Source organism: Chiloscyllium plagiosum, unplaced genomic scaffold (genome assembly GCF_037043375.1).
Source record: "Chiloscyllium plagiosum isolate Xiang-an unplaced genomic scaffold, Cpla_swu_hap1 HiC_scaffold_27, whole genome shotgun sequence".
In the NCBI taxonomy this organism is placed as follows: Eukaryota; Metazoa; Chordata; class Chondrichthyes; order Orectolobiformes; family Hemiscylliidae; genus Chiloscyllium; species Chiloscyllium plagiosum.
The window spans coordinates 19,264,230-19,271,691 of record NW_028270165.1 but is presented as its reverse complement, the minus strand read 5'-3'; the positions used below and the strand labels follow the sequence as shown (position 1 = coordinate 19,271,691).

Below are 7,462 nucleotides of genomic sequence, written 5' to 3'. Positions count from 1 at the left end.
GTAACTCCATTACTACATTAGAAGGTGATTAATAATTACAAAGAAACTTTTACAACAGCCAACAATATCAGATATACACCATATAGAAGAAAGAAAGTTTACAGCCCAGGAACAGGCCCGTCAAGCTTGAGCCGTTCCAAATGTACTGTCTAAACCTGTCGGTCAATTCCTAAGCATCTGTATCCCTCTACTCCCCACCCACTCATGCATTTATCCAGACGCATCTTAAATGAATCTACTACGTCTGCTGGCAATGCGTTCCAAACGCCCACCACCCTCTGTGTGAAGTAAAGCACGTATTCTCTTTGAATAAGTGCTGCCCTTGCCGCGTTCATTCGAACGGTATCTCGTTTAATGAAGCGGCTTTTTGAGAGTATTGACTGGCCATTTTTGCACAAGGAAGTGCAAGAAACAAGGGCTCGTCCGGGATTTGAACCCGGGATCTCTCGCATGCCGCGTTCATAAACTGCTTTTTGAGAGTATTGACTGGCCGTTTGCGCACAAGGCAGTGTAAGAAACAAGGGCTCATCCGGGATTTGAACCCGGGATTTGAACCCGGGATCTCTCGCATGCCCACGCACCAGAAGGCCCAAAGCGAGAATCATACCCCTAGACCAACGAGCCACAGGCCCAGGGCGTCCTCCATTTTTTGAGCAATGTGCCAATCCCTTAAATGCTGCTCAGTTCCTTGAGAATCTCACCTTTTCGTTGTGAACATGAGGAAAGGAGCAATCCTTTTCTAGGGTGCAAACTGTATACGTGCCAAACTGAGGGAATACACAAGGAAAATAGCTTTAAGAGAGATAGAAAGTATTTGAGCACCTTTGGAGTGTCTGCTCCCTCCCTGGATTCACTCCAGTTGCTACAAGTGAACAGTGTTTCACCCACACCTACCTCCCCTTCCCCCTCGCTGCTGGAGGATGGTATATGGAAAGGGGGAGACATTGCTTTACTCCCAGATGTTGCCCAGAGGGAGGGAGTTTCACTCTGAAACTGACAGGGCTGCATCCGCATTGTGACGTCAACAATGGAGGGCGGGCCGGACAGCTGTCCTGCAGTTAAGGCACGTGTGGAGGGGAGGGCACTTTACAAATCCCACTCTCCTCCAAGTCTATGCAGTTTGAGTTCAAGCAAAGCAAGGGGTTTAAATATACTATAGAAAACCTCCTTTGTGCCGTGGGAAATCTCCGGCCGCGGGAAATGCAGTGTTACAGATTTAAAGTAACAGAAGCAGGAGTCGACCATTTGGTCAAGCCTGCTCCGTCATTCATTAAGATCACAGCTCCACCAACCTGGATTATCCCGACTACCCTTAATTCCCCTACCATGCAAAAACCGATCCAACTGCGTCTTCAATAAACTTCATGAAGCTGTCTCAACTGCTCTCTTGGGCAGAGAATCCCATGGAGTCTCACAGAGTGACACAGATGTACAACACGGAAACAGACCCTTCGGTCCAGCTCATCCATGCAGCCCAGATATCCTAACCTAATCTAGTCCCATTTGCCAGCACTTGGCCCAAATCCCCAAAAAACCTTCCTACCCTCCAACCTCCAACCCTGGCAACATCCCTGTAAATCTTTTCTGCACCTTTTCTAGTTTCACAACATCTTTCCGATAGGAAGCAGACCAAAATTACATGCAATATTCCAAACGTGGCCTGACCAATGTTCTGTACAGTGGCAACATGAGCTCCCAACATCTATCCTCGATGCTCTGACCAACAAAGGAAAGCACACCAAACGCCTTCTTTACTATTCAATCTGCCTGCGTCTCTACTTTTAAGGAACTATCAACCTGAACTCCAAGGTCTCTTTGTTCAGCAACACTTCCAAGGAACTTACCATTAAGTGTAAAAGTCATGCTCTGATTTGATTTTCCAAAATGCAGCACCTCATATTTATCTACATTAACCTCCAACTGCCATTCCTCAGCCCATTGGCCCATCTGATCAATGTCCCGTTGTGATCTGAGGTAACCTTCTTTACTGTCCACTACACCTCCAATTTTGGTGTCATCTACAAACTTGCTAACTATACCTCCTCCATTTACATACAAATCATTTATATAAATGACAAAAAGTAGCGGACCCAGCATCAATCCTTGTGACACACCATTGGTCACAGGCCTTCAGTCTGAAAAGCAACCCTCCGCCTTCTAGCCAGTTCTGTAGCCAAATGGCTAGTTGTCCCTGCATGCCGTGAGATTAAACCTTGCTCACCAGTCTCCCATGAGGAACCTTGATGATCGCCTTTATGAAGTCCATATAGATCACGTCCATCGCTCTGCCCTCATCAATCCACTTTGTTACTTCTTCAAAAAATCCAATCATGTTCATAAGACATGATTTCCCAGGCATAAAGCCATGCTGACTATCCTTAATCAATTCTTGCCTTTCCAAATACATGTAAATCCTGTCTCTTAGGATTCTCTCCAAAACCTTGCCCATCACGGATGTCAGGTTCACTGGTCTATAGTTCCCTGGCTTTTCCTTACCACCTTTCTTAAATAGTGGCACCACATTAGCCACTCTCTAGCCTTCCAGCACCTCACCTGTGACTATTGATGATACAAATATCTCAGTAAGAGGCCCAGCAATCACTTCCCCAGTTTCCCATAGAGTTCTAGGGTACTCCTGATCAGGTCCTTGGGATTTATCCACTTTTATGCATATCAAGATATCCAGCAATTTCTCATCTGTAATATGGGCATTTTTTTCAACATGTCACCATCTACTTTCTCACATTCTATATCTTCCATGCCCTTCTCCACAGTAAACACTGATGCACAATATCCGTTCAGTATCTCGACCCCCCCCCCCCCCCCCCCACCCCCACCCCGCCCCCCATCTACTGCAGCTCCACACAAAGGCCGCCTTGCAGATCTTTGAGGGGCCCTATTCTCTCCCTTGTTATCCTTTTGTCCTTAATGTATTTATAAAAACCCTTTGGGTTATCCATGACTCCATTTGCCAAAGCTATCTCATGTCCCCTTTTTTGCCCTCATGATTTCCCTCTTAAGTATGCTCGTACTGCCTTTATACTCTAAGGATTCACTCGATCTCTCTGCCGATACCTGATATATACATCCTTCTTTATCTTAACCAAAATCTCATTTTCTCCAGTCATCCAGCATTCCCCAACCGACCAGCCTTTCCTTTCACCCGAACAGGAATATACTCTATGTCAGACAGTCACCTGATGAAGGAGCGTCGCTCCGAAAGCTAGTGTGCTTCCAAGTAAACCTGTTGGACTATAACCTGGTGTGGTGTGATTTTTTAACTTTGTACTCCCCAGTCCAACACCGGCACCTCCGAATCAGGAATATACTGTGTCTGGACTCTTGTTATCTCATATTTGAATGCTTCCCATTTTCCAGCAGTCCTTTAACCTGCGAACATCTGCCCCCAATCAGCTTTTGAAAGATCTTGCCTAATACCTGAGTCTTCCTCCAATTTAGAACTTCAACTTTTAGATCTGATATATTATTTTCAATCACTGTTCTAAAGTTAATAAAATTATGGTTGCTGGCCCTTAGGTTTTGCACCCTCGCCAGTATGTACATCCACATTGTGAATTAGAAAATGTCCTTGTACACACTTAACAAATTCCTCTATTTGGCAGATAGGTAAATGGGCAGGAGTTATACCTTGGGTCCACTCTTCCTTCATTCCCACCAAGCCTAACCCCATTCCCACCCCAATAGTCCAACGGCACTTTCCCCTGCAACTGCCGAATGTGTGACACCAGCCCATTTACCTGCTCCCTCGTCTCTATCCAAGGGTCCAAACTTACCTTCCAGGTGAAGCAGCACTTTACCTGCACTTCCCACAACCCAGTCGACTGCAGTTGCTGCTCATAATGTGGTCTCATCTACATTGGGGAAAACGCAGCATAAGCTGGGCGACTGCTGCACAGAACATCTACGTTCTACCTGCAAAAAAGACCCTGAGCTTCCAGTTGCCTGCCAATTCCACACCTCACCCTGTTCCCTGGCCAACATCTCTGTCTCAGGTTTGCTGTAGTGTTCCAGCGAAGTTCAGCACCAGCAGAACGAAGAGCACCGAATATTACACTTGGGGAGCATACATCCCTCCGGTCCCAATATCGAATTCAATAATTCTCGGGCCTGAAATCCATAGTATCCTCGACCCTTCCACACACACCAAGCCTTGTTATCACATAGTCTGTCATTACACACTACCTATTCTTAGCCACGAACAGTCTCCATTCACCCTCCCACGCAGATCGTTATCAACTCCCTTTCCTGTCCACAGTTCTTCCCTCGCTTTGGGCTCTGTCCTGATCTATCATTTACTGCATCCGCCTTCCTCCCACAATATCTTCTGCATATAAACCAACGTTTTCCCAATCACCATTAGTTCTGTGGAAGGGTCTCCGGCAACTCCTGTTTTTTGTTTCAGATATACAGCATCCACAGTTCTTTAACCTTTTTTATTGAGGTAGAGTTGGAATTTACTTCGAGAGACAGAAGGAGAGGGGGCAGAGACAAAACACACATGAACTGTTGATCTCCGTTGTTACTCATAACGTAAAATCATTGCAGTGCGATCACTTCCCTTAAGCATGAAGAGAGGTCGCGGGTAATCCGTGAGTTTGTGGCGCAACAGTAGCGCGTCTGACTCCAGATCAGAAGGTTGCGTGTTCGAATCACGTCAGGCTCACTGACGTCAACTTCTTACATTTCAAATCAAGAAAGGAGCAGGTTCACTCTCGATATCTGTTGAGCCAAATCTTCTTCACGGAAATTTTCGATCACACGTGTTTGATTTGTGAACACTGTGTCAGGGAGGTGGTGTGCCCATTGTCTGGGTAAATGCTCAGCTCCCCCAGTTCATCACCGGATTTAAACACAGCCGTCTCCCTCTGGGCAGCCGCTTCGTTTAGTTGGTTACAGCGAGGTGTGAATTAACGTAATACCGATATTTTTACAACATTATCCAGAGACTCCCAGCTTTATGTTTCAATCTATCAGGAGAGTGATAGCGAGTTCAGTTAGAAATGTTTCCCACCAACAGCAAATCCTTTCCTCTCACTGGACACAGTTAAAATTATCTTTATTCAACAGAAGGAGCGGAAACTACAGTCTGACGGCCTCTCTCCACATTAACGGTGAGCCTGAATTTTATAAACGGTGTCAGTAAAATCCAGTGGCGGACACTGATTTGGTTCAATCGATTTTTTTGCCAAGCGTAATTCACCGAGAGGATGCTGCTGTGTGAAACAGCGTGGGGAATTACTGCAGGGCCTCCTGCGCATGGAGCACACCGCAACTGATGTGTTTCACCTTCACCAGTTTATTCCTATCTCGGAGAAGAGAGGTTTGATGATTCGGATCATAGCAGCCAGACAGAGAACAGGAGAAGAGCACTCAGCCCTTCACAAGCTTGTCACCATAGCTGGGTCATCGTGGCCCGTGTGTCAGTATGGGATAGTAATCTGCATCTACTGACTGGAAGCACAGCAAATTGGAGTGCTGGTGGGACTATCACACAGGAGAAAACGGCTTCGACCTATCAACTGGAGTGGCTCCCAATGCGCAACTCCGCTCACCTCAACTGAATAACTGTAAACAAACTACTCAGTGATTCAAAGGAATACTCGGTTTTGAATCTGCATTGTGTCATGTACCTTCGAGAATGATGTAAAAACACCTTCATTGCTGTGATGGAGTATCCTGGTGGGCAGAATATACCCGTTGTCAAATTTCCTACGTTCTGTTGGTCCAACTCCGATTTCACTCAGAATCACGAAATGTGGGACAGCGCAGACTGAGGCTACGCAGCCCACCTTAGCTCTGCTGGTTCAACACAATATGTAAATAAGTGTCTCATTCTGTCGCCTTCTCCCTGTAAATCTGCACATTGTTATATTGAACATGCCCCACCGAACTCCCGTTTGTGTCCATTGAATCTACCTCTTTGTCACTGTCAGACAGCGACTTACTGACCCCACTCCCTGTGCGAAAACGTTCTTCCTAATGTCACTTTTACTTATTTTCCTGATGACTTTAAATCTCTGCCAAATCGTTCTCCATCTTTTCAGGCCTGGGAGCATTTTCACTGCATTATTTCCTCTGTCTAAAACCCTCATGACGTGGAAAACTTCAATCAGACCAGCTTTCAGCCCTCTGTTCTCCAAAGAGAGCTGCCCCAAATTTTCCAATCTCCCTTCATTGCTGACATTCCTCAGGACGGTACCATTCACGTTAACCTGTTCAGCGCTGTCTGCAATCAATTCACTTCCCCGCTTCCTGAAGTATCACCCTCAGAATTGAGCGGAATACAGGTGGAGGATTCATTCAGACTCGGATTGCGCGGGCGAAAAATCTGCAATACTTGTTCTCACTTTGAACAAGTGTTTCCCTTCGCCGTGTTCACTGCAATGGCAGCTCTGCGCCGTCCCTAATTCAGGCAGTCCGATCTTATTTAATAAAGCGGCTTTTTGAGAAAATTCATCGGCCATTTTTGCATATGCTCGAAGACCCAAAGCTAGAATCTTACCCCAGACTAACGAGCCACCAGCCATGGGTGCAGCCACCTCCGGAAGCAGGTGAGACCTGCTCAGTAGGAAATACATTGTGCATTGCTCCCAGAATTGCAAGTAGGGAAGTGTTTCAAGAACATCTGCTTCTCAATCAGTCTCCCTGCTCCCAAGACGCTGCTGTTTGTCCCGTCCCCAGGGACCGGGTTGTCTCCACAGGTGGATAATTGAACCATTTCGTTTCTACTTGCCAGCTGTGCTGGTGGAAGGCAGAGCCCATTCACTCTTCTGCTCTCTCACACTATTACGTGAGGCAGGATAAGTCAGTTACAGTCATGCGTAGGAAATGGGCAACTTTGAACTTGTTCCAAAAGTCTTGTTAACGGAGAGATAGAAAGATGCTGTGCTGCCGGGACAGAGAGAAATGGACACTGGAGACTCTTCCCTCAGGTAAATTGATATGAGTGCATTTTTGTGCAGCCTGCTTGGTGTTCAGAATTTGTCTTGACACAGCAATCCTGCAGAAAGTCTTTTATTACACGACTGTTGGTTTCTTTACTGCAGGAAATGGACTAAAACAGCAAGTCATGTGTTTCAACTTCACCGGTTCATCGCCACCTGAGAGAAGAGGTTTCAAACGAGATCAGGACACACCGACAGAGAACAGGACAAGACAACTCAGAGCTCCACAAGGGTGCCAGCGCAACTGTGTAAATTTGACTTGTGTATCGATGCGATATGTTGAGATCAGATACCCGAAGTTTTGGGAAGCAAATGACATGTCAGGGAACAGAACAGAGCGCCGATATCGACATTTAGACACTCAGGAAGTCGTTTGAAAAGCAAGATGCTGAACGAAGTACCATCGCAAAGGAAAGTCGCTCAAGGAGACACTGAACAATAACAGAGGAGGGTTTCGATTCATCAATCTCTGGGTTAGGGGCCCAGCACGCTCCCGC

General features: G+C 46.3%; 1 non-coding gene across 1 annotated transcript; it reads left to right on the top strand.

The window, feature by feature from the left end:
- Positions 1-4,612: 4,612 nt before the first annotated feature.
- trnaw-cca (transfer RNA tryptophan (anticodon CCA)) lies at positions 4,613-4,684 on the top strand. Its single transcript has one exon. It is a non-coding gene; the product is annotated as a tRNA-Trp (tRNA).
- Positions 4,685-7,462: the final 2,778 nt, after the last annotated feature.